Raw genomic sequence first — 23,742 nt, 5'->3', positions numbered from 1 at the left:
TTTTTTTTTTTTTTTTTAATCTGGAAGAGAAGAGAACAAGTTGTGCTTTTTCCTCCCTTCTTGCTAAATGCCATGGATATAACTGAATAAGCCGCTCAGGGCACTCCCCGCGTGGACGTCCGAGGCCACCATCTGCCTGTGTTCGCCAGAGCCGAGGGCTTAGCTCGCGCCTGTCTCGGGCGGGGAAGGATGCGTGGCCGAGCGGGGGAGCCCGGGCGCCCCGCGGAGCCGGCCTCGGTGCTTCCCAACCAGGGGTAGATGCTGCCTCGCCCAGGTGAGTGGTCTCATCCGCGGCTTCTCCAGGATCGGGGTGTTTGCGGGAGCTCGGCTCCAGGCTGAATGCATCCGGTGAAACCGGGAACTTTGCATCCCCTTTTCACTTGAGGACTCCCTCACCCGGCTACTCATGCGGACATCCTCTTCTCTTTCCGTTCATCCTTATCGCCGGGAGGTTTTCTTTTCTTTCTTGTTTTCCGTAGTGAGGATGAAACTCTGGAAAAGAGCAGGGAGAGCGGTTGGTGGGAGGCCGGAGGGCAGGATGGGGAGACAGGAGCAGCAGGTAGATGGAAACGTGGAAACAGCAGGAGAACTTTGCCGCCAGACCACTCTGTTGCATCTCCTCATATGCGAGGCCTGGCCAGAGCTATTGCTGGAGGCTGGGTCCGCTGCCAGGGCTCCCTGAGCTCTGTGGGCTGGGTGGGTGGGGTAGAGCCAGTGCGGAGCGGTTGATCAATGCTGGTGGAGGGAAGGAAGGCATTACTGCAGTTTGGGGAGGCAGGTAGAGTAGCCTCAGGGACCTTATCCTGGCCTCAGGCAGAAGGCAGGGAGATCAGGGAGACTGTGTGTGTGCAGCTTGGGACATCAGGATGGCATGATGAAGCAATATGGAAACTGGCATTAGCCATGTCTGGTTGGTAGTTCTCTCTCTCACCCATCCCTGCCCACGTTGGAAGGTTGGCCTGGACAGGGAGGAGGGAGAGCTAACCGAGAGCTCAGAGACCAGCAATACCTTCCTCTGCACAGACCCTAGGAAACGACAGGGAGGTGTCCTGCCCATTTCAGTACAAAGGACATAGTCAGTGAGTTTGAGGGAGACAGAGTCCCTGAAAGCTAGAGCCTGAGACAGAAAGAGAAGGGAGCTTGAAGACGCAGCAGAAGGACTGAGCAAGGCCCACACCAAGTGCATGCAGAGATGTCCACAGATAGACAGACAGACACCTGGGGTGGGGTGGGGGTGGGGGGTTGGTGGAGAGGGGGCTTATCAGAGCCTGAACTCTAAGCTAGAGTTGCAGGCATGATTGTAGATGCTGACCCTCTGCCCCGCCACAGTATGTGTGTGTGTGCAGGAGGGGGCCCCTGTGGCTTCAATGGGCTGATTGGCCTTGTGGGGCTGAGGGAGGGGGCTGATTCAGGGAATTGGTTCCCCACAGCCAGGGAGGAGCAAAGCTAGGGAAGAAACTGCCAGTCTCTGAACTGTGAAGTTCCCAGGGACCAGAGCAGGAGGTTCTCAGGTGGTGGGCTGTTGTCCATGGTTGGGGACTGGTTTGGAATTCATGGTTGGAAGGCTGTGGCGGCGGATTGTGGGGATACTGAATGCTAAGAACCTGGGTCTTGAGGTTGTGCATTGGGCTGGTCTTTGCCCTCTGCGAGGAGCTCATAATAGCCATGCACAGTGGAGTTGGCCAGCTATGGGACTTGCTGTCTGTGTACCCTGAAGGCTGAAGGGAATTAGGGTTATACAGAGAGGACTTGAAGCTTGTGAGGGCCTGCACTTGGAGCCGGCAGCCTCTGTGGACCACGCCAGCTGCTGGGCCCTTCTGCTGACAGTGGAATGTTGTCTTTCCCTTCTGATTCTGGCTGGGCTTGCAGAGTTCCTTCTCTCACTTAAGGCTCCTCACATGCTTCTGCTCAGGCCCCCTGTCCAGCCCTCAATTTAGAGTTTCTGGTCTAATTCCTGCCCAGGAATGTAATTGCTTATCATCCTGCCCTTGCCCTGGGGAATACAAACAGCAAACTTGGCATTTCGGTTTCAGCCTCTGGCAGTGCTTCTCTGGGAGGTCGGCAACTCCCAGCTCCATCTTCTGTTGGGCTGCACTGGGCACCCTCCTGCAGGGAGCTGGGGCTCAGTCTCCTTGCTTCTCTGAAGTTCCATTTCCTTTCCCAGGCCCAGAAATCCGAAAAGCTGGGAAGTGTGGTCTGGGGGAGGGTACAGGAGGCAGTACTGAGAAGGAGAAGGAAGATGGATGGGGTGGGAAATGCAGATGAGGTAGGTGGGGCCACTGAGAGAAGCAGGCAGCCTTTTGGCCACCCAATCCCTGGTGTGGCTACAGTATGATTTGCCTTTCTTGTGCTGCAGCTCTGAAGTAAAATCAAGGATCTGGGTTCTGACCCAGTGTCAGGCTTGTCAGGTCTCTCCAGCCTGTGAGGTGGAGCAGGGTCTCTTTCAGAAAGTCCACTGTCCATCTGAGGCATTCCCATTCTGATGGGAGAGACTGCTAGACTGAAAGCAGAGACATAGAACAAAAGACAACCAGAGATAGTCAAGTGGAATTGGACCCTGGTAAAAGCAACAACGATTTGAGTGTTCTGAGAGTTTTTCTTTGAGCATGGTTGTTGTTTTAGGGTCCAACTTATTTGAAGAGATAGAGTTGTCAGATAATGGAGTGGAACCTAAACTTGAAGGGCCTGGGTTCAAATTCTAGCTCTGCTACACCTTTGTTCATTAACCCCTGGAGCTTCTGTGTTTTCATTTGGTGAAAGGAAATAATAGAGCATACCTTGAAGATGTGTTATGGCTCTATGTTTATCTTGGTGCTCCCCAAACTCCTGTTCAGATCTGGTGGAGTGTTGGATGGAGGGGGAAGGGTTGGGAGAGAGTGAGGGGCCCTCAGAGACACTGAGGATCGTGCCCCAGTCTCCTCTGTTCATAGAGCTGCCGGGAGGGCTTCATGCCATCACATAGAAGCTGATTATTAAAAGACTCCAAGAGGCCCTCCAGAAAACTTTGGGAATTGACATTCTCGAAGCAAATTTCATCTCTTGGGCTGTGGCACCTGCTTCCTTCTCTCTCTCTTGTTTGCTTTGGGATTTTACAGCCACCCGAACATTTGCTCAGTATGCTCCAGCTCTGTGTTTTACAAGTGTCATCTGTCACCCTTTTCTGTCTGAAGCTTGAGTGTGAAATATCCCACAGAACCCAGCCTCTGCCTTCTCTTCTCTGACTCTGCCTCTTCCTGCTCTAAGAGTGGCCTCACAGGGATGGCCTCAGGTCCAGGCCAAGTGAATGCACACAGCTGAGGTCTGTGCAGGGCCTGTGGTTGAGACTGGGACCTATTTGTGGAGTTGGGGGGCACGCCCAGTCTGGAAGAGGGGCTCAGACTCAGACGTGTATTTAGACGTATATTTAGGGTTAGGAGGGTCTAACTAAAGAACCAACTGGAACAGGAGTGGATAAGGAGGTCTAACCATAACGGGAAAGCTCAAGAAAAGGTATTTTCTTAATCATACTAAGCAAAATAAGCCAGACAGAAAAGGTTGAAAGTCACACGATATCACTTATATGTGGGGCATAAACCTAAAAGCAACTAATGAACAGGACAAACAAACAGACGCATGGACATGGACGACGGACTAGTGGTTACCAGAGGAGAGGGGAAAAAATAAATAAAATGTTAAAAAAAAATAAGAAAATAAATACTGCTGACTTAAAAAATACAATCAGAAAAATAAAAAATAAAAAAAAGAAAAGAAAAGGAATTTTCAGAAAGTAAGAAGTCGGGTTTAGGGATGGGGACTAGGGAGAGTAGCCATGTCCACACTGCTCAGGGTAGGGCAATCAGTGGGGCTTCTTGGAGGAGGTGAAGATCTCAAGAATAGCAGAAGTCCATAGAAGTTCATAGAAGGCAGATTTTGTTTTCTTTTAAATTCTCAGAGGTAATTGAAATTTGGGGGTAGTTTCAGGGGTGGGGTACTGAAGGATATTCCTAGAAATTACTTAGGCTATTGGGACCAGCTCCTTCACACAATTTCTTGATTGCTTATTATATGCAAGGCACAGTACTAAGAGTGTCACATTATTATCTCATGGAATTGTCGCAATCCTGTGAAATTGCCATTGTTATTACCTCTACTTTACCAATGAGAAAACCGAGGTTCAGAGACATTGGGTACCTGCCAGCTAGCTAGTAAATGGCAGAGATGTTACTCTAGTCTTAAGTCCATATGAATTCGAAGCTCACACTCTCAACTCTTCCGCATTGCCTCTCCCCCAAGGTGGGGAACAGTAGGCACCAGGGACCAACACCTCGCTAAGCCCTGCTGGCCTCCTGTCCTGGCTGGGGAGGCAACTTTAGAGCCTCCATCACCGAGCACTGCAGAGTGAGCATCTTCTTGGGCATTGCTGCCTGCCCTGCCCACTCACATCCACCAATTTAAAAGCTCCCATCGAACAGCACTGTCTTTGTGAACAGCATGGAAGATGGGACAGTGGGGTGAGCACTAGACTGGACTGCAAGTAAGGAGACCCAACTCTACTGTGTGTGTGACTTGGGTGGGAGGCAAGTTTCTCTACTCCCTTGAAGCCTGGTTTCCTTACTGATGAATCAGGATGCTAACGCTCACTTCCCGAGGCTGATGTTAAGGCAGGGTGGCCTATGTGAATGGGCTTCATACATTAAACAAACCCTTTAGTACTCAGGGTTATATTTGTGACCTTTTCCTAATTTAGACCAAGTAACTAAGATAGCAAATGTGACATTGCCCAGGTGAGGGCATTAAAGGTGAGCTTTAATGTATCAGTTTTATTTGGGACTGGAGTTAACTAATAAGATAACAGGCTGGCTAGGTGGGTACTGTGCCTTCTGGGAATAAGATGTAAAAAATCTGCAGAAGAGAGGGACCTGTGGTGCAGACAGTTGGGTGCAATTGGTGGTAGACATCTATGAGGAGACGCGCTGATAACATATAGCATTTGCTTTTGTAATCAGATGGCATCATTGAAGCTTTGGCACCTGAGTAGGCAGAGGGCGTTTTCCCCGGGCCAGTGTTTCTCAATCTTTTTTCACTTTTTTCATCCAATGAGTCTTTTTGGACACTTTTGTCCTAATTGTACCCCTTCTCCCATGAAATTTCAGTTGTGTATTGTGTGTATATCTGTGCTTTATATACAAAAAGAATACGATTCTTTTCCACCCCTCCCAAGAACAAATGTTTTCCCCCTTGGGAGCGCTGTTGTCTCCGTTGAGAATGCATGCTTTAGGGCTAGCACATTAGGAATGAAACAAGGAGAATCCAGGAGACAGAGAGGAGGACAGATTCACTCTGGCCTGTCCCTACAAGTATGGTTCATGGACCAGCAGCATCACCATTGCCCTGCATAAAACTCCATCCCAACCTGAGACCTCCAGAACAGGCATCTCCATTTTATCGAGATGACTGGAATGGGAGTCGGGGGCAGAGTTGGGTTCGCCGCCCTAGAACACGAGACTAGGGCCAAAGGAAAAGATGCCAAACCAGAGACAACTATGTACTGGGTCATTGGCTTGTTAAATGACTGAGTCCAAGTGCACCAAGCAAGTTTAGGCAGTGACACTGTCTACACCTGTCATGATCTATTGGTCTTTTTTTTTTTTTTTTTTCTGGGTGATTTCCTTGTAGCTGCAGGTCGTGTGGAAGTGTGAGGGTCCTGCAGAGGAGACACAAGGCTGTATGTGGTCTTGCTTACAAGCAACAGAAGACCAGGGCATCTTTGATTTGGACAGATCTGGGCCTCCTTTCTTGACTATCCCCAAAGGCCAAGGCTAATGGGGACAAGACAAACCTGAGGGACAGACTGGAACTATAGAGATAAGATTTAAGCGTTAAAATGTGTCAAGCTGGATTAAGGAACAAAACTGAGCTCTTGTAATTTATCAGCCTGCTTGGGATTGTCTGCAGTAGAGCCTGAGTCTCCTTGTAGCAGTCCTATATTAACAGGGCAGCCCTGAAACATGAGAAACTGCAAAATCCCCAAATTGGGTTCTTTAGAGTTCAATGCATTTATTATTGGCATGTCCTACATTAATTCACCCACCAGCAGGAGCTAAACCACAGTCAGTCTGCCCAGGCACAGCATGAGAAGCAGAACGCTGAGTCTCTTTCGATCCATCTCCCGTCTGTATTTCTGCCTTGGACCATCTCCCCTCAACACATCCCTTCCTCTATCCCACTTCAGTCTAGGCCACATGGAGCAGTCTACCCTCTCACCTTAACTCAGATCTCTAACAGACTTCATGGGAATGCAAAATCTATATTAAATTGGTCTCTCATCTCCCTTTCCCTAGGACTTGCTTCCTGATCCTTTTCCTCAAAGCTAGCACTCTTTTTCCCTCCTGATCTATTCCCCTGCTTTAGTCAAATAAGCTGGGGTGTTACTATGGTCCTCAACTAATTTTGGGGATCTGTGCAGGCGCCTACTTCAGAGGAGTTGTAAACTGGGTCTTGCTCTTACTTGACTCTCTCTGGTCCCCCAAATGAGTGGCATATGGTCACACAGTCTTCAAGATTTGGAGGAGCTTGGGGAGTGAGCTAAGCTTAGGTTCTGGCTTGGATCTCAGTGCCTGATGAGAGAGAGATGTGGGGGCCCAGGAGTGATGGCAATGAAAGTAAAGGAATGTATGATTTTCTGAGTTCCTGGAAACCCCTGGAAATGTCTATGTGAACACCCACACTCACAGGTACACACGCACACAAATCTACATGCTCATACTGTCACAAATATTCACATGTATACAGACTCACACATGCATGTACATAACGCAGGCATACATACATACATACCACTATGCTTACATACATTCACAAACACACATATATACACTCGCCCATGCTCTTACCTTCATATATGCACACACACACATTCACATACCATACACATGCTCTCACATGTATAGACACACATACATACTAGCACACACTTTTTTGTCTATTTCCTCAGCTTCTCTCTCAAGAACATGGGCGCATGCCATTCTACCCTTGCAGAGCACTGGCCACTTTACAAAGAACATTCCTGTGCATGGTCTCCTGTAGTCCCCGTAGCTCTCCTAGCTCAGCAGGGCACAATTTTGCCTTCTTGTCTGTATGAGGAACCAGGCTCGGGTTGAGCAAGGCCATTGGGGTAGTAGAACCAGGATGAGAATCCAGACTTCTGACCCCATCCAGAGGTTCCCATCACAGCAGAGCTTGTTGCATAACAGCCCTGGGAGACAGAAAGGGTCAATTTCATCTCTGGATGAAAGATGGAAAACTGGGTCCCAGGAGAGTCACACACTGGGTGATAGAGCTGGCACTGGAGCCTTTTGTCCTTCTCCGCTGGGACATGTGCACTCCTGTGATTGTTTGGTGATCATTCCTTCCTGGTTCGCTGTCTGCTCTCAGGAGCTTTGATTCACATCAAACATCCAGCAATTGAGAAATGCCACCCCAGGTCAGCCCCATGGGTGTTCCTGCCCCGGTTCTGCCTGGTTTCCACCAAGGTAGTGTGCAGGAGAGGATTTAGCCATCTCTGTCTTCTCAGGGTCCAAGAAGCCCCTCATGGCCATTTCTCATAACACTTATCAAGGATCAAGGTGAGTTCATCGTGAAATGTGCTTCAACCCGCTCACATCATTTTTATGGGCTCAGCCTTCCCCTTCTCTTCAGGCTATAAGTTCTATAGTTCACTGCCTGCCATGGGAGGGAGGCCTCCTTTTACTAAAGTGACCCCTCTACTGTCTTCAAGCTTTAAGTGGGGAGAGCCTGATCATTTAGAATTTGGCGATCAATTCTGGTCAGCAGTCCTCACAGATTCAGTTTAATTCAACAAGGAGTCATTGAATGCCTACTGTGTGCCACCTTCAGGCAAGATGCTGCAAAGATGAATCATCTCTCCAGTCTGTGCGTGCAGCCCTCCATCACTGCTGTACCTTTTGCGGTTCCATTACTCCTATACTTATGGACTCCAGGACTTGATGGAGGTGGGGGTTGGTGAGGGTTCCCAGTCTGGCTTGTTTCTGTTGGCCTCCTCACCTGCATTTCCATGCACATGTGTTTGTGTGTGTGTGTTTGCTCAGGACTCAGCTGAAGGTCACATGTGATTAACTACGTGATGTAAAGCTGGCTATGGTGGTGACGATGGAGGTGGCGGTGGTAAAGTCCACTTAGGAAGTGTACTCTCAAGCTGCTTTCTCAGATTTCTCCCCTGCCCCACTACTAAGCTGACTCTTACCATCTCACTCAAATAGAAACTGATGGATAAAGAGATTTGGGAAGATTTGGGGGTCACAGTCCCAGTTTAGGGGCAGCTGGCCCTAAAGGAACCCTTTAATCTTCCTCGAGGTCTGGTTACTCGCGTCAAAGGGGCTGAACTGGGGAGAAGGGGAACTGAGGAGAGACCCTAGAATAGACATAAATCCCGGAGCTTCCCTCCAAAGCCACAGTGTCTAAGCACATGACAAATGAGGGCCATCACACTGGGGGGAGGAAAGTTCCCCAGGCCTTAGATAGTTGTGAATCTGGGCATAGAACAGCTGGCGGGGGAAGAGCACAGAGAGGTTACAAGTGGGCAAGGCAGGCTCCTTATGCTTAAGAAGCCTTCATCTGATTGGGGAAGGCCCATTCCTCATCCTTGGGAAGTTTATGTTTAAGAGGAGAATGGAGTAGATAAACATGGCATCTTATCTGGGCATGCTTAGTCACTAAAATATGTGAATGCAGCACCCTTCTTATGCAGGGAGCTTGTGTGCCCTGGGCCCCCATTTCTAGGGCCGACACTGTGTCCTGTTTTCCTGGTGAGTGAACTTGAGCAGGTCGCTCTGTGCTTCTGTTTCCTTATCTGCAAGATGAGGATAATAATAGTACCCACCATGTAGGGTTGTTAGGAGAATTAAGTGAATTACTCTATGTAAAGTGCTTAGAGCAGTGCCCGGCATGTGGTGAATACTGTGTAAGTGTGAGCTGTCATTATTCATGGCGGACATAGTCGTGATATTTTCCTAAGCATGGAGAGGAATCACTGTGGGCCAGCTTAACTGATATTCCTTTGAAACAACCACCTCTTAAATCGTACAGCAGCTTGGGGAGTTTCATAGTACTCTACACATGATCTCATCTGACCCTCCCGACTCTCTTATCGGGCAGGTAGGACAGATGGATGCTATGATTATATCCATTATACATGAGGGGAAACTGAGGTACAGAAGTTACTAAGTAGTTGCTGGTCCAGTTGGGTTTTTCATCATCTCTTAAGACCATACTGTGTTCAGCTGAGGGATGAGGGGGATTTTGGAAAAGAGAGTTTGGGTGAAGATGGTTGATGGGTTCTGGACTAGACCACTCACCTTCCACCGGGGTCTTATTCATGTTGGATCAGATTGATGAAGAAATAAGCCTCAGCGTGGGTGAAAATTCAGGTCATGTTCAGGTGTGCATGCCTAGGCTGCATCTACACAACAGGCACAAGGAAAGCAGGCTGTGCCTATACACACAGTACCTAAGGAGTAGGAGTTAGTGGCAGGGCCACAGGACGTGCTTATGTGGATCCTTTTGACACTGTCATGAATGTCCTGGGATGGGGTGGGGGTGGGACTGTGCTGGGGGCTCAAAGAAAGGATGTGGGACCTGGACTGGGGACTCTTCTATGAAGAAGAAGCATCTGATTCAGCCTGGCCTATGTGGAGAGAAGGCCAGAAAGAGACATGACGCTGGGCTGTGGTTCCCATCCCCCACCCCCAAACACCCATTCTGCAGGGCTGGTCCTGGGGGTGGAAAGAGGGACCTTCTGGATCTTTTGGTGTGCAGGAGCTGAGAAAACATCTGGGGCAAGAAAATGGGCTTTGGGCCAGGCCACAGAAGAGGGAGTGAGGACCTTAGGCCTGGGTCGGAGAGAAACCAGATGTGGAAGGAATGCTTGTGGAGTGGGATTTCAGGAACTCTGGGAGTGTTGAGGTACAGGAATGGATTCTGGGGTCAGTGTTTAAGGGGAGATACGGGGGAATGATGGGGGTGGGTGCGGGACCTCAGGGAGGAAACAGGAGTCAGGGAGGTGATAGATGGCAGAATGAGGCATTGTCCATGGGAGGGGATACTGAGGTAGGATCTCACGGGAGCCCGGGCTCCTGGCCACTGGCCACTCAAGGCACAAAGCTGGGATGCCTAGAACTGAAGCTCCAGCCCCTCCCTTGTGGGGAGAAGTCCATGCCCCGAGCTCATTTCCAGGACTATGTGATCATCTGGTTCCATAAATCTTGGGCCATGTAAGTGTGGTGCATAATTGGGAGGCACTGCAGATACCAAGGCCCCAGGATAAATCCTGGGCAGGAAGAGAAAGCCATGGATCATGAGTTACGGGAAGGCCCACGGGGTGCTGGTAGATGTCCCATCTTGGGGTGAGAGTTATCTTGGACGGGTTACCCTGTGATGCTGCCGCTCTACGCCACTGGGCTAATATTTACTGTATATTGGTTTTTAAATTACTGTATGGCATTGATTCCTGCTCTTGAAGTTCAGCCCTCACTCTCCATCCCTGTCTCCCTCAGCCTTTCTCTGCCTCTCCTCCTCTTTCTCCATCTGTCTTGTTTCTCTCTCAGTTCAGTTTTTAATGCAGAGTATTACCTTTCACTGTATCATGTTACCTCATAGTATTATGTTTACATTACTTTATATTTATTAGATTATACCTTATATTCATTCCTTCCACGTATGTACAGCACTTAAAAGTTTTTAAAGCTCTACTCACAGCCCCGTTTATCTACTTTGGACCTCATGACAATGAAGAAGTAGGGCAAGCAGAGTTGTTTCCATTTAAAGGTGGGGAAACTCTAGTTCAGAGAGGCTAATGGAATGACCAGGTCATGCTTGGATAGAATTGTATTATACCATTAGAATAATGGCTTCTTTGTGATATTGAATTCTTATGGTGAGCTCAGCACTGTTCTAATGTAAGCTTTATGTACTCATTTTACTCACATATTAATTCTGTGGGGTGGGTACTGTTCTCAGTTCATTTTTCAGGTGAGAAAATGGAGGCCCAGAGAAGTTAAGTAGCTTGTCCAAGGTCACACAGCTTTCTAGAGGGCAGAGCATGGATTCAAACTCGAGCAGCCCAGTTCCTGAGCCTACACTTTTACCCATGGTTTAAGCTGTCACGTATGGTTACTGAGTTGAAGTCGGGGTGAGAGGGTGGGGACAGAGGTGAGATGGCTTCACAGCGTTATGAGAGAAATTCTTGTCCTCACGCATCTTTAATTTCTGTAATAGTTTCACTGCACCCAAGGAGAAGACTTGGAAGACCTTGTGTCGACTGGAAATGCCTCCAGAGTCAGGGACAATGTTCCTGGGAGCTGACTGGGACTCCTATCTGCAGTTTTGGCCCCCAAGGGAGGGCAGAAGGGCAGGCATAGAGCAGAGGTGGTAGGAGACCTGGTGGGTGGCTCACTGGCCGTCTGCCCTCCTTTCGTGTATTCGTGGAAGGAGGCTGCTGTCCTGACCTGCATGGAGACTCACACTACCCACTGCCTTTGTGCAGTTTCCCTTGCCCTTTGGGTTTCGGCTCCAACCACAGATAAAGCTGCTTCGGTCCAGGTCCATCTCTAAGCTGGGCCTGACTCCCAGGGGCACAGCAGGCCAGTGGGCATCAGAGGAAGAGCTAGCAGTGCCTGGGGGCCCTGCATGTTCTGCCAGGTCCAGCCCCACGTTCACTGGGGAACCCCTGCTAAGCATTGCCCAGTCTCCTGTCTGAGAAGTTTGACGGAGGTACCACATTCAGTCTGGGCAATAGCAATGGGCTCTTCCTCTCCAGGCTCCTCATAGTCCCTGCCTCCCACCCCATCTGAGGAGATGCTGTCATGGCTCCCATCTGCGTCATGTTACACAGCTTGCCATGGCTCAGAAGCTTATCTCGCTGTGCTCTCACAGAGAAGAGGAGGCAGAGGTTCTGGAAGAAACTGGGATCCTCTGGGCCATCTGCATTTGCATGTCCCTTCCTAGGGGCAGGGAGGAGAGTGACAACAGGCCTGAGCCTGAAGTTGTTGCTCTAGGCTTGCCTTCCTGGAAGTGAGCATGTGACCAAGGAGTCATTGCTGGAGAGTAGAGAGTGCAGCCCCATACTTCTGCGTTTCCATGGGCTGGCTCCCATCCACCTGTCCTAGCTAAGGGGGCCTCTAACAACGAAAGTGTAAAGTGGAAGGTAAAGGGACCCTGACACTCCCTCTCATGGCTCAGAATCATCAACTCATACTCCCTGCTGGACACAGACTAGGAACATCCCTCAGGGGTGATGTGTTGGCTATTTTTCTTATTAATGGCTACTATTTATTGAGCATTTGTTATGTGAGAATTCATCTAGCACAGTGATTGAGGCCCAGGAGCCAGACAGCCTGGGTTCAAATCTCAGTGATTCTGCATATGAGCTGTCTGACCTTGAATGGGTCACTTTTCTCTGAGCCTCAGTGTTCTCCTCTGTAAAGTGGGGCCAACACTAGTGCCTATCTAATCGTGGGTTTGTCATGTCATGAGAATGAAATGAGTGACTGTCCACCAAGCACTACAGGGTCTGGCACGGGGAGTGTATCACTTAGGTGTTGGCTGGTCCTGCGATTGACATGCATCCTCTCACTTCTTCCCCTACTGCCTTTGAAAAATTGGTGTTACTTCCCTCAGTGCAGATGTGGAAACCAGCTCAGAACAGCAATGGGATTTGTTCTGGGTCTAAGGTGACCAACTGCCCCAGTTTGCCTCAGACTGAGAGGATTCTTGGGTGTGATACTTTCAGTTTTACAACTAGAAAAGTCCCAGGTCAACTGCAATGAGTTGGTCACTCTACCCAGGTGACATAGAAACTGTATTGCTGAGCCAGGATTTGAATCCAGTTGTGTTTGATTCCCACTGCCGTGTCCTTAACAACCACTCTAGACCCCTTGGGGACAGGCCCTCTCTCAGCTGCCCACATCTGCTGAGTCCCAGCAGGCTTTAGAGACACTACTCCAGTTCATCCTCATGAAACCTTGTGAATTAGACTTTCTTATTCAAACGTACCAAAGAGGAAATGGAAACACAGAGAGAGGTAAAAGTAACCTGCTCAGGCTCACCCAGCCAGGAAGTAGCTGAACTGGGACCTGAACCCAGGCTATCTGGTGCTAGTGCCCCACACTCCTGGTCACCCTGTTTCAGCTCCCCTCATATCTTTTCCCAGTTCCCTCCATGTGAACATGTCTCATTTCTTTATCCCAGTGGCCTATGGAGTAAGCACTGTTATCCCTGTTTAAAAGTCAGAAAACCGAAGCTCAGAGAGAGCAAGGTACTTAGCTAATGTCACACAGCTTATAAGTGACAGAAGCAGGATGAGGTTCCATCAGGGTTTCCGTTCTTGAGAACTGGGAGGAGGCCCGAAGCTTTGTCCAGTCCCGTTCAAATTTCTAGAGGCATGAGGTCTCAGTCATTACTGGGTCCCATGTGCAGAAAGCTGGTTCCTGGCTTGGGCTCAGGTATTTCTTTTGGTCTAGCTGTCATTATCTGATCCTCCCCAGCAGGTAGAGGAGCCACCTGGTGGTAGAGCGTATGTACCTGCCAGCAACACAACTCCCCTCCTCCCACCAGGTGGGGACTGAATGCAGAACAGGCTGCATTTTCCCGGAAGGGCAGCAAAGTTTCTATTAAAGCCAGGCTTGATTCTTAAACAACTGAATAAAAGAGTTAGGAGGGACAGCGAGAAGAGTCTATAAATTCTGAATGATGTTCAGGACAGTGGTGGCCTTGTCCCTGGGGCCTATGAAACCTAGGCAGCTGTTGGGTTAGCGGTGATTATTCATAGGATCCTTTATCTGCTTGTAGGGTCACCTGCCCATCAGCCACCTACATGTAAGGTACTTTTTTTTTTTTTTGAACTTCCAAATTCTTTTCATAATTCTTGGCATTTCATGGTTGTCCTCAAACCACTCATAGGGCTGAATTACTCCCCATTTAACAGCTGAAGAAACTGAGGCACACAGTGGGTTGGTGAATCGCCCATGCTCACATAGCGATCCAGGTCCCTTGATTGTGATTTAGGAAGTTCTCATCAATATTTATACTGATGAAGTACTTAATTATCTGCCAGGAACTTTTTATTCTAAGCCCTTTAACTCATTTAGTCCCTACAACAATGCTAAGATATAGGACTATTGTTGTCATTATCATTTCGATTTCATAGTGAGGAAACTAAGGCAGAGAGAGTTTAAATCATTTTCTCAGGACCACACAGCTGGATTTGGACCCACACCCTTAACCATTATGATGATAACAAAATATGAAAGTAGTTTGGCCTCTGATGGCGAGGAGGTGCTAATGCCATCCCTGGAGGACCCGGCTGGCTGCCTCATCCCAGGAGACAGCCAGCTTTTCTGGTCTGGGTGCTCTGGGCTCAGGGCAGCTTCAGCACAGCCAGAGAGAGAAGGTCCCAAAGGAGCAGTGAGGGTAGAAAGGGCTGTGAAGTTCGGTGGAGAAGTACGATGGAGAAAACCTCTCTTGTTGTCCATAAACCTGGATACCCAGCCTAGTTCTGCCACCAACTCTCTATGGGACCTGAGTGACCCTTCTGAGCCTCCTGCCCCATCAGCTCTGCCCTCTTGTGATTCAGATGGAGATGAGACATCGCATGGCTTTGAGGCCTACCTAGTGGTCGCAATGGCAGCAGAAGGACCAAAAAAGCTCCAATAGCAGACCTGTCCCTATCCTCACTGTCAGAAGCCCAAAGCAGCAGCAGGTGCACACACTGCCAGCTAAATAGCTGGGTTATTTAAAGTGCCCGGTGCTTCCTGAGATCTCAGGATTCTGCTATTTCAGGCGGGCTCTGGGCTATGGCCACCTCCCGCCCCACTGCCCAGCCTAATGGGGTTTGCTGGGAGGTGAGGGGAAAGGTTGGGGCTTGGTTATTTATAGCTCAAACATTGTTTTCCCATCCAATGGATGCTCAGCCTTGGGGTGGGTGAAGGGCTCTGCTGGGGGCCAGAGGGTGCAACATCCCTTCTTCTGGTCAAGGTTTACGAGATCTCCAGATCTATGAAGGAGAACGTGCACAGAGGGACTTCTAGTTTTCTCCTTAATTCAAAATTCTTCAGGATGCTGCCTGGTGTGCCTCTGTTCAACTCACTTGCAGGTAGCAGATGTTCACCGAGCACCTAGAATTGGTTAGCTACTGGGTTACAGAGGCCAAGTAGACCTGGTCCCTGCTCTCAAGGTGCTCCTAGCCTGGCAGGGGAGGCCAACAAGTAAACTGGCAATTACAATGCACCGTGATGGTGACAATTGGAGGTGAGCAACCAGCAGGGCTTCCAGGAGGGGGCAGTTCTCTCCATCTCACTGCTGGTACCTCTTGCTAAATGGCTGCAGCAGCCTCGGGAAGGCCCCCACCTCCCTGACTCCTCTAGTGCACCATCACATGGACACGCACATGCATGCCTTCCTGAAAACTCTCCATTGCCCTCAGGATAAAATCATAACTAGTTAGGTGGCCTGCAAGGAGCTGGCCCCATCAGCTTCTTTCCCTTGTCTGTGCCCTCTCCCCACCATTGACTAGAATGCCACAGTTCCTAGAGCACATCGTGCCCTTCCCACCTCTGGAATCTTCGTGTTCACTAAGCCCCCTGCCTAGAATACCATTTCCCCACCCTCCACCTGGCTGGAGCCTTCTCACCCTTCAGGTGTCAGCTTAAATATTGCTCCTGGGAAAGGCCTGACCATCCTGTCTAACGTTGGCCCTCTTGCTGCTCTCACTCAGGACCACCTTTTGTTTTCCATATCCCTTCCTTTATTCTGAATTTCCTTGTTTGTTTATTGCTCCTCTCTTGCAGCCTGTGAGGGCAGGAATGGGGGCAGAGGTTACATGTGCAGACTCTAGCGCTCAAGTGTCTGTGTTAAAGTACCACTGCCATGCTCACTAGCTGCGTGACCCTGGGGAATTCACTTCACCTCCTCGTGTCCCAGTTTCCCCATGCATAAAATGGGGAAATAATAGTACCTACCCCATAGAGATGTTGTTCCGGTTTAGTGAGTTTATGTATGTAAAACACTTAGAACAGTGTCTGGCATATGGCAAGTACTCAATAAATATTAGCTATCATTATTATTTTTATATCCAGTGCTTAGAATAGTTCCCGCCTCAATAAATATTTGATGATTACATGAGATATCAGGGCTGAATCTTCAAGGGAGTAGGTCTGGGTTGGTTAAAGACGGAACAGTGGTTCTCAGCCCTGGCACACATTGAAATCACCTGGAGGGCTTTAAAAACTACTGATGCCTGGAGCCTACTCCCAGGAGAGTCTGGTTTAATTGGTCTGGGTGTGGCCTGGGCATTGATGTTTTAAAGCTCTCTTGAGATTCTGATTCCAGGGTTGAGAACCATGGAGATGGGGAAAGGCAGACGTGCATAGCATCAAGAACATCATGCAGCCGAGAAGGTCTCGCTGGAGAATGTCCTTGCAGATGAAACACTGGGGGTGGGTCCAAGGGCAGAGGAGTCGTATGGTGGCCCAGTATGGCAGGGCCAAGCCAGGAAGGGCCCTACATGCCAGGCTAAGGAGCTTAGAGTTGGTGGGGAAGTCGGCAGGGAGCCTGCAGGGTTCATAGGACAGGACTGATGTGGTCTGATGTACCTTTAAGGAAACTGGCCTGGATGGAAGTGGGGAGGATGGATTACTGTAAGTGAAATTGAAGGCAGGGAGATCAGAGGGCCAAAGCCCCTCTGCCTCTGTTAAAGCAGTCCAGGGCCAGGCTCAAACAGTGAGGGCAATTTGCTGGTCCTCAGTTTAATTACTTAATCTTCCTTGGCATGTCCGAATGGTGTAATATGGTCAGCGCAGGATTTCTCCTTGCTACCCTAACCCCAACCCTAATTGCAACCTGTGCCACTCTAGGATGATGTAAACCCCACCTTTTCCTGACCCTGGAAAGGCTTTTCTGTCTGGCTTGGCAGCCAGACACCTAAGTGGCAGCCAGAATTCTCTATTCCATAGTCTCCGGGCCCCAAGATGGTTGTTTCAACCTGGAGGCCCCTCCTAGGCCTGCTTCCTCATCTGTGATGCCCTCCCAGCAGACTTCCATCCTCAGGGGTTTCTCTCCCAGCAGCAGCTTGAGTATTTTCTCAATCTTCCCCTGCATCTAGTTTTTAAGTAGGGGTCTTAACTTCCTGACTTTCAGCTCCTTGGCTACCAAGCTATTTCTCTGTGATTGTTCTATTGTCCTATAGGTGGATGTGGGTCCCAGAGCTGCCTTTGAATGACGGAGCTCTTGGCGAAGTGATCCATGTCATTCCCACTGTCCCACACTGTCCACCATCCCTTAGGAGCAATATAGATGGGTGCTCCAACCTGGCTGTGCTGCTTACTAGCTGTGTGACCATGAGAAAGCATTTGACCTCCCTGTACCTTAGTTTACTTATCTGTAAAATAGGGGTGAGAACGATGGTCGCAGGTTTGGATCAGACATCCAATTCAGAAGATACAATGGGCTTTAATTTAACAGCATGTTTCTTAGCATTAGAAAAGGATTTGGGACAGGACAGGAAATAAAGGAATACACAGCATTTTTGTTTTCATCTCATGGAGAGGCCCAGCAGATGCCCATATATACAACATTTTTGCCCCTCACTCACATGGGGCATGTCGGCTGCTGTGGATAAGAGCTGAGATGCATATAAATCTCCTTGATATAGAGAAGCTGCAGCCTCAATTTCCTGCCATCTGTATATCATTTTTGAGACCAAGGCCTGCCTGCCAGCTCAGTTTCCTGGGCCCACAAATTAGGGGTTTCACAGGGCAGACGCAACAGCCCACATGTTCCTAAATGTAGGGGTCCCAACCCCTGGGGTCATGGACCAGTACTGGTCTGTGGCCTGTTAGAAATCAGGCCACACAGCAGGAGGTGAGTGGCGGGCAAGTGAGCAAAGCTTCATCTGTATTTGTAGCCACTCCCCAGTGCTAGCATCACCACCTCAGCTCCACCTCAAGCATTAGATTCACAATCTAATCCCTGGTGCCAAAAATGTTGAGGACCACTGCCTTAAATTACTCTGGGAGGACAGCCTGGGTCACTTTCCCAGGGAGGCCTAGGCTAGTTCAGGCTGCTGTCAAGCCTTGACTAGGTGTTATTTATCTGCACACCATGTTTCTTGAACAAGGAGAGTCAGCAAACTACTATTAACTAACAAAGGCAAAAACTGCAGACCATCTTGTGAAACAATGTATCTTGATTTTACATTTTTGGAGGTGAACTGATCAACTGGCAGCGGGCAGGAGATTAGTTCAGGCATTTCTGTTCTTGAGCAGGCTATCTAGGGGCATCAAAAATGACAATATCAGTTGTTAGGATTTTCTAGAACCTCAGGAGTTCACTTAGGGAGTAACGTCTCTGTGGGATGCCTGCCAGTGCCCGCTCCCCTCCACCTTAGCTAGGCCAGGTCTGCACCTTTCCTACAGAAGGCCTCAGCATGGGGCTGCTGTGGACTTAAATGTGTCAATGCATGCAGGATCCTCAAAAGAGTGAAGTGGAAGTTTTCATATGGAAATAAGTTAAGAGTAAATGTTTAATAAGTTCTAAGTACAATTATTCCTTCCCTCTTTGAGTTCCGTCTCTGTTGGCCTCTCCAGCTGGCATTGCCTGGTATCTTATATTTCTTCTGGAGATGAGATTCAGAGGAGGGGAGGAGGAAGATGGGGACCCAGAGAGGAAGCCAAGAACCCAGACACTTTGGAATACTTGGTTTTAAGCAATAAAGTGGTCAGGTTGCTCCCCTTGGACTCTATAAGGCCTGGTCTTGAGGACGATTTCTTTTTTCTCTTTTTCGCTAAGGCAGTATCAATCAGAGGCACCTCCCCCATCACCCATAATTTCATCTCTTTGGCTGGGAGCAGCTTGTGTCCACCACTTTGATTTTTATCTCAGCTGTGGAGGATAACTAGAAGTCCAGAGAAAGTTTGTCTTATTCTTTCCTCATTGGGACCTGGGGATGAGGACCCTGGTAGCAATAGGCTGGTCCCTTCTTGAGTGGCTCCCTTTTCTCTAGGAAGCCAGGTGAGCTAAGGGACGCGGTCTCAGAGCTGATCTTGGAGCCTGGCTGTCCTAGGCACTTGCAGTATGACCTTGATTAAGAGGGTCTCCTTTCTGGCCCTCTTTTGTTTCCTCACCTTTAAAATTGGGAGATAGAAGAACTATAGACATAATATTCTAAGGAAATGGGCCTGCCTCTTTCTACTTTAAACATACTCTTCTCATTCTTTTTTTTTTAAGGCCGCTCTTAAAGGTCATCGTCTCAAGGTTTGGTTTGCTGGAATATAAATGCTGGGGAGTCTGATAGTGATTTCTTTTGGGGTCCATATCCTCTTCCATATGGTCTTGGTTGTTTTAGGGCAGGCAAAGCAGTGTTCCTTTCAACTATAGTGGAGAATTTTCCTAAAGATAGGGGAAGGCTAGAAACTCCAGATCAATCTTAAGACTTTTATTTGGACAGAAGGGTGCCAAAATTACTGTTTCTGAGTTTGTGAATCAAATGGTCAGAGTTTTGATGGCAGGGCTGTCTGCCTCCATTATTGCACATGGCACCCGGCTCAGCCATACATGTGGAGGAGAAGCTTTATGAAGACTTGTGCTTCTGTGATGGTGAGGACTGCAGTGGTGGTTGGGATGGTGGTAGAGAAGGTTGGGTGATTGTGGGGTAGAGGGATGATTACAATGATAATGCAGATGTGGTCATGGCACAGGGAAGTTTGGGAAGGTAGGTAGGGCATTAGAGATGATTAAGAAGTGTTTTTGCTAAGAGCAATGGAAAGGCACTGATGGATTATAATTTAAGGGAAGGGGAACCAGATTTATGTTTTTAAAAGCTTGTTTTAATTGCACGGTAGAAAACTGCCTGGAGGATGGCAAGAGTGGGTAGACATAGACCAGTCAGGAGCCATTGGAATGAATATCCAGGAGAGAGAGATAATGGTGACTTGGACTGGGGTGATAGAGGTGGAATCAAGAACAGTAGGCAGATGCCGGAGTTACTTAAGTGGTAAAATCAACAAGACTTACAGTGATGATTGGATAATACCTTGATCAGATTGGGAGAGCTGTGAGTAAGAAGGAAATATCAAAGATGAACCTTAGATTTCTGGCTTGGGGACCTGGATGGGTTATTAGATTAGAAACTCAGTGAGGGCAGGAACTTTATTATGTCTGCCTGTCCCCCCCAGGCCCTCAAGTAGCAGCTGGCATGTGGTAGACCCTCAAAAAATACTGGCTGGATGACTATTGCTGTCAACTCGCAGTCATGAACCTGACGGAAGCCATATATTACAATTTTTGGTTCCCACATCTGCATCCTTTGCTGGACAGCAAACACTCCTAGAGCTGGCCTACCCATAGTTAACGGCTAAAGGGCTGGACCTCAGGAACCTGAATTTGAACCCCAGGGTCTCACTTGACTGACTGCATGATTTTGGGAAAGTTACTTCCCGAAATGTTACTTCCTCAATATAGTCACCTCTAAAATGGGGATACAAAGAGTATTTACCTCACAGGATTGTTATACCAATTAAATGAGTTAGTGTAATGAGATAATGTTGGAAAGCACTTAGCCCAGTTTCTGGACCATGGTTGGTAGGTATGATGGTGGTTGTTTAAGAAAATTAATCATCTGTATCTCACATCCAGCACCTTGTGGGCTCACAGAGGGTGTGTCTGTGGGGTGGCAGGGTGAGGAAATGAGTGAAGGCAGGAAAGCTGTTTAATAATTTGGAGACAGTGCTGGAGATACTGTGGGGAGATTGATGCTCCTTCTACATCCATCTTATCACTTCCACTCTGGTTTCTAATCTTGTTTCTTGGCAGTCCCAGAGATGAGACTCTTTGTGATGTGGTCCCCGGGGCTCATGGCAGGCCTTTGGTGCCCAGGGGGAAGGCTGAACGTCTCGGGATTCCGCTGCTTTCATATCTACCTTTGCCTGTCTGAATCCCAGCTTAGTCTCAAAGAACTGTGTTTTAAAAATAGCAACAGGTGCTGTCGATCCAGGTGGAATCCCCTAAAAACCACTGTTCCCAAGTGGTCTCTGCCCCATGATGGATGACTTTGGAGTGACAGGGAGCCCCAAGCAGCTGCTGTTCCCTGTTCCTTTCTTCCCCTTGATTAGAAAGTGAGGACTTGGCAAACCTGAGGACCCTGGAGGGTCCCCCAGAGGAGGAGGCAGAGAGAGCTCACTGGTCCAGCAGCTGTCCCTGCTGCTGTCCTTGTGCATCTGGGCTGGAGAGGGAGGGAATTATATGTCACAGACAATGAGCAATTGACTGGATGCAGAGAGGCAGATTTCAAGAGCAAGACAGAGAGAGGTGCCACCCACATCTGGGTCATCTGTGGGTACTGTGTAGCTATGTGGGGAGGGGTTTCTACACATGGGGCCCCTTGAGCCATCTGTCAGCTTAAAGTCAACCCTCAGGAAGACAAGGGTGGGGCTAGAAGCCAGTTGGTGGTTTGCAGCACTTGGCCAAAACCTGGACTTAGGCCTTAGGGAGACACCCATTTGACACACACTTCTCCACACACAGATGTGAATATACTGACCTTTACCCTCTCTGTGGTCAGACCCTTCAAATGATCACCTGCATCCCCTTGAGGGGCGCAGCCATGGGCAAGCACCCAAATGGGCCTTTTGGGATAGTGGTGTGTGTGTGTGTGTGTGTGTGTGTGTGTGTGTGTGTGTGTGTGTGTGTGTGTGTGTGTGTGTGTGTGTGTGGTATGCATGTGTCCAGGTGCTTTTACATGAATAGAGGCTTAATAGTCAATTTCTAGGAAAATCTCCTCCAAGTAGTGACACAAATAGGTTTCTTTTCAGAGCTTTTACTATCTGGATAGTGTGTGTGTGTGTGTGTGTCTGGCAGGACCAGGATGCCCCACTCGCCCCACTCTCGCTGTTTCTCTGGTGGCTATAGTCCTTCAAGCTTCAGGGCAGCAGAGGGAGACTCAAATAAGCTCTGCTTCTGGCTGGAACCACTGGATCCTGGCAAAATGGTCTGCTCTCCAGGTAGACCCATTTCCTCTTGGGGATGTGAAATTGTACATCTTCTCTCTTCTCATACCTTTTATCTCTCTTTGCCACTCCCCATCTCTTATTCACCTGGCAAGTTTCTAGTTGTCCCTGCTTATCTAACCCAGGAAGCCCCCCAACACTTTTCTGGTCTGCAACAGATAGATGTGCCCCCTCAGATGTCCTGTACTTCCCCAGTCCCAGCACTATGCCACATAGTCATGGCTCTTCCTTTTGCCTGTTTCAACCTGACCTGCCCCTAACCTCCTCCTCTGGGAAGCCTTCTGTGATTGCTCTAACCCAGCCTTGCCCACAACTCCCACCTCATTCATCATCTGTACTTCTCATCCGTCTTTCATCACATGTTCATTTTCAGATGATCTTTATCTGTGCCTTCATGTCCTAGCTGGGCTATCGTCTTTCAGAGGTCACATTCTGTGCTATTTAATCTCAACTTCTTTGTTATTCATTCGTTCGTTTGTTCATTCATTCATTCATTCTTCAAAAAACTTCTTGAACTCTTGTCTGCTATGAGCCAGGTACTGGACTGGGCTCTGGGGCTGCAGAGGGCTTCCTACTTCAGGGCTCCTTGACTCCAGGTGGGGTGTACAGCAAGCAGCCAGCGCCCAGGGGAGAGTGAGCTGTAACTATGGCCTGCCTACTGCCCAGTGTGGGAGCCCCTTCAGGAAGTGGGACCAGTGCTCATGGAGAAGTTTTAGGAGACATGGCTTCTACTCTCAGGTCAGGTCCAAGCCAGTCATTGGCCTCCCTCATGGGGGTGGGGTGGGGCTACAATTTCCCATCTACAAAATGAGTGTTGCTGCAGAAGTTCATTTGAGTGTCTTCCAGCCCTGACCTCTGTGACTCTGTGAAGGAAGGCCTGGGTCCTGGCCAGCTGTCCTGCAGCCCACACAAACCTTGTCTTTTCCTTTCTGTTCTCCTGAAGGCAGAACATGTTCTGCTTATGACACAGGATGAAGGGTAGCTCCACACTAAGGCCATAGTCTGCTTAAAACATCCCTTAGCACATATGGACAGTTCACATAGTTGCTAAATCAAATTGTAGAGAGAGAGGGAGGCACAAATCAGTTAGAGTATGGTAGATTTGGGATGGTCTAGGTGATAAACATTAGTGGCTTTCAAACATTTTTTACTGGAACCCACAATAAGAAATAGATTTTACATCACAACCTAGTATGACATGTACAAATACCCACCACATGTAGAATGGAAACAAAAATATTATGAAATAAAATCCTTCCTAAGTACAATGCCCTCTTATTCTATTTGATCCAATCCTATGCTATGCTATGCTATGCTATGCTATGCTATGCTATGCTATGCTATGCTATGCTATGCTATGCTATGCTATGCTATCCTATCCTATCCTATCCTATCCTATCCTATCCTATCCTATCCTATCCTATCCATCTTTCCTGTCTTGTTCTGTTTTCTTCTAAAAACATGCTGGTCATGACCTACTGCATTGATTTCATCACCCACCAATGAGCCATGAACTGCAATTTGATAAACACCTATATAGAGTGATTGGGTAGGTCTGGTGTGATGGGTGTAGGGAGTTTTTGTCTGTTCCAATGTGTGCTAGTGAGAGCAGCTTTCTTCTTGGAGCATCTTTAGGCTGGAGAGTCCAGATAGGGAACATTTCACTTAGTGCCTGTCAGCAATTGCAGAC

The 23,742-nt window shown here is 48.6% G+C and overlaps 1 protein-coding gene across 1 annotated transcript in view; it reads left to right on the top strand.

Annotated features, from left to right (window-relative positions):
* The window catches only part of LRFN2 (leucine rich repeat and fibronectin type III domain containing 2), a 189,696-nt gene continuing 165,954 nt past the window's right edge, over window positions 1-23,742 (top strand). Inside the window, exon 1 of the mRNA XM_011354569.1 lies at window positions 1-274. The gene's annotated coding sequence lies outside the window, so the exon portion shown is untranslated. The remainder of the gene's footprint in view (window positions 275-23,742) is intronic.

Source organism: Pteropus vampyrus, unplaced genomic scaffold (genome assembly GCF_000151845.1).
Source record: "Pteropus vampyrus isolate Shadow unplaced genomic scaffold, Pvam_2.0 Scaffold18, whole genome shotgun sequence".
Lineage (NCBI taxonomy): Eukaryota > Metazoa > Chordata > Mammalia > Chiroptera > Pteropodidae > Pteropus > Pteropus vampyrus.
Note: the sequence above shows the minus strand (reverse complement) of the source record. Positions and strands in the feature narration are given on the sequence as shown.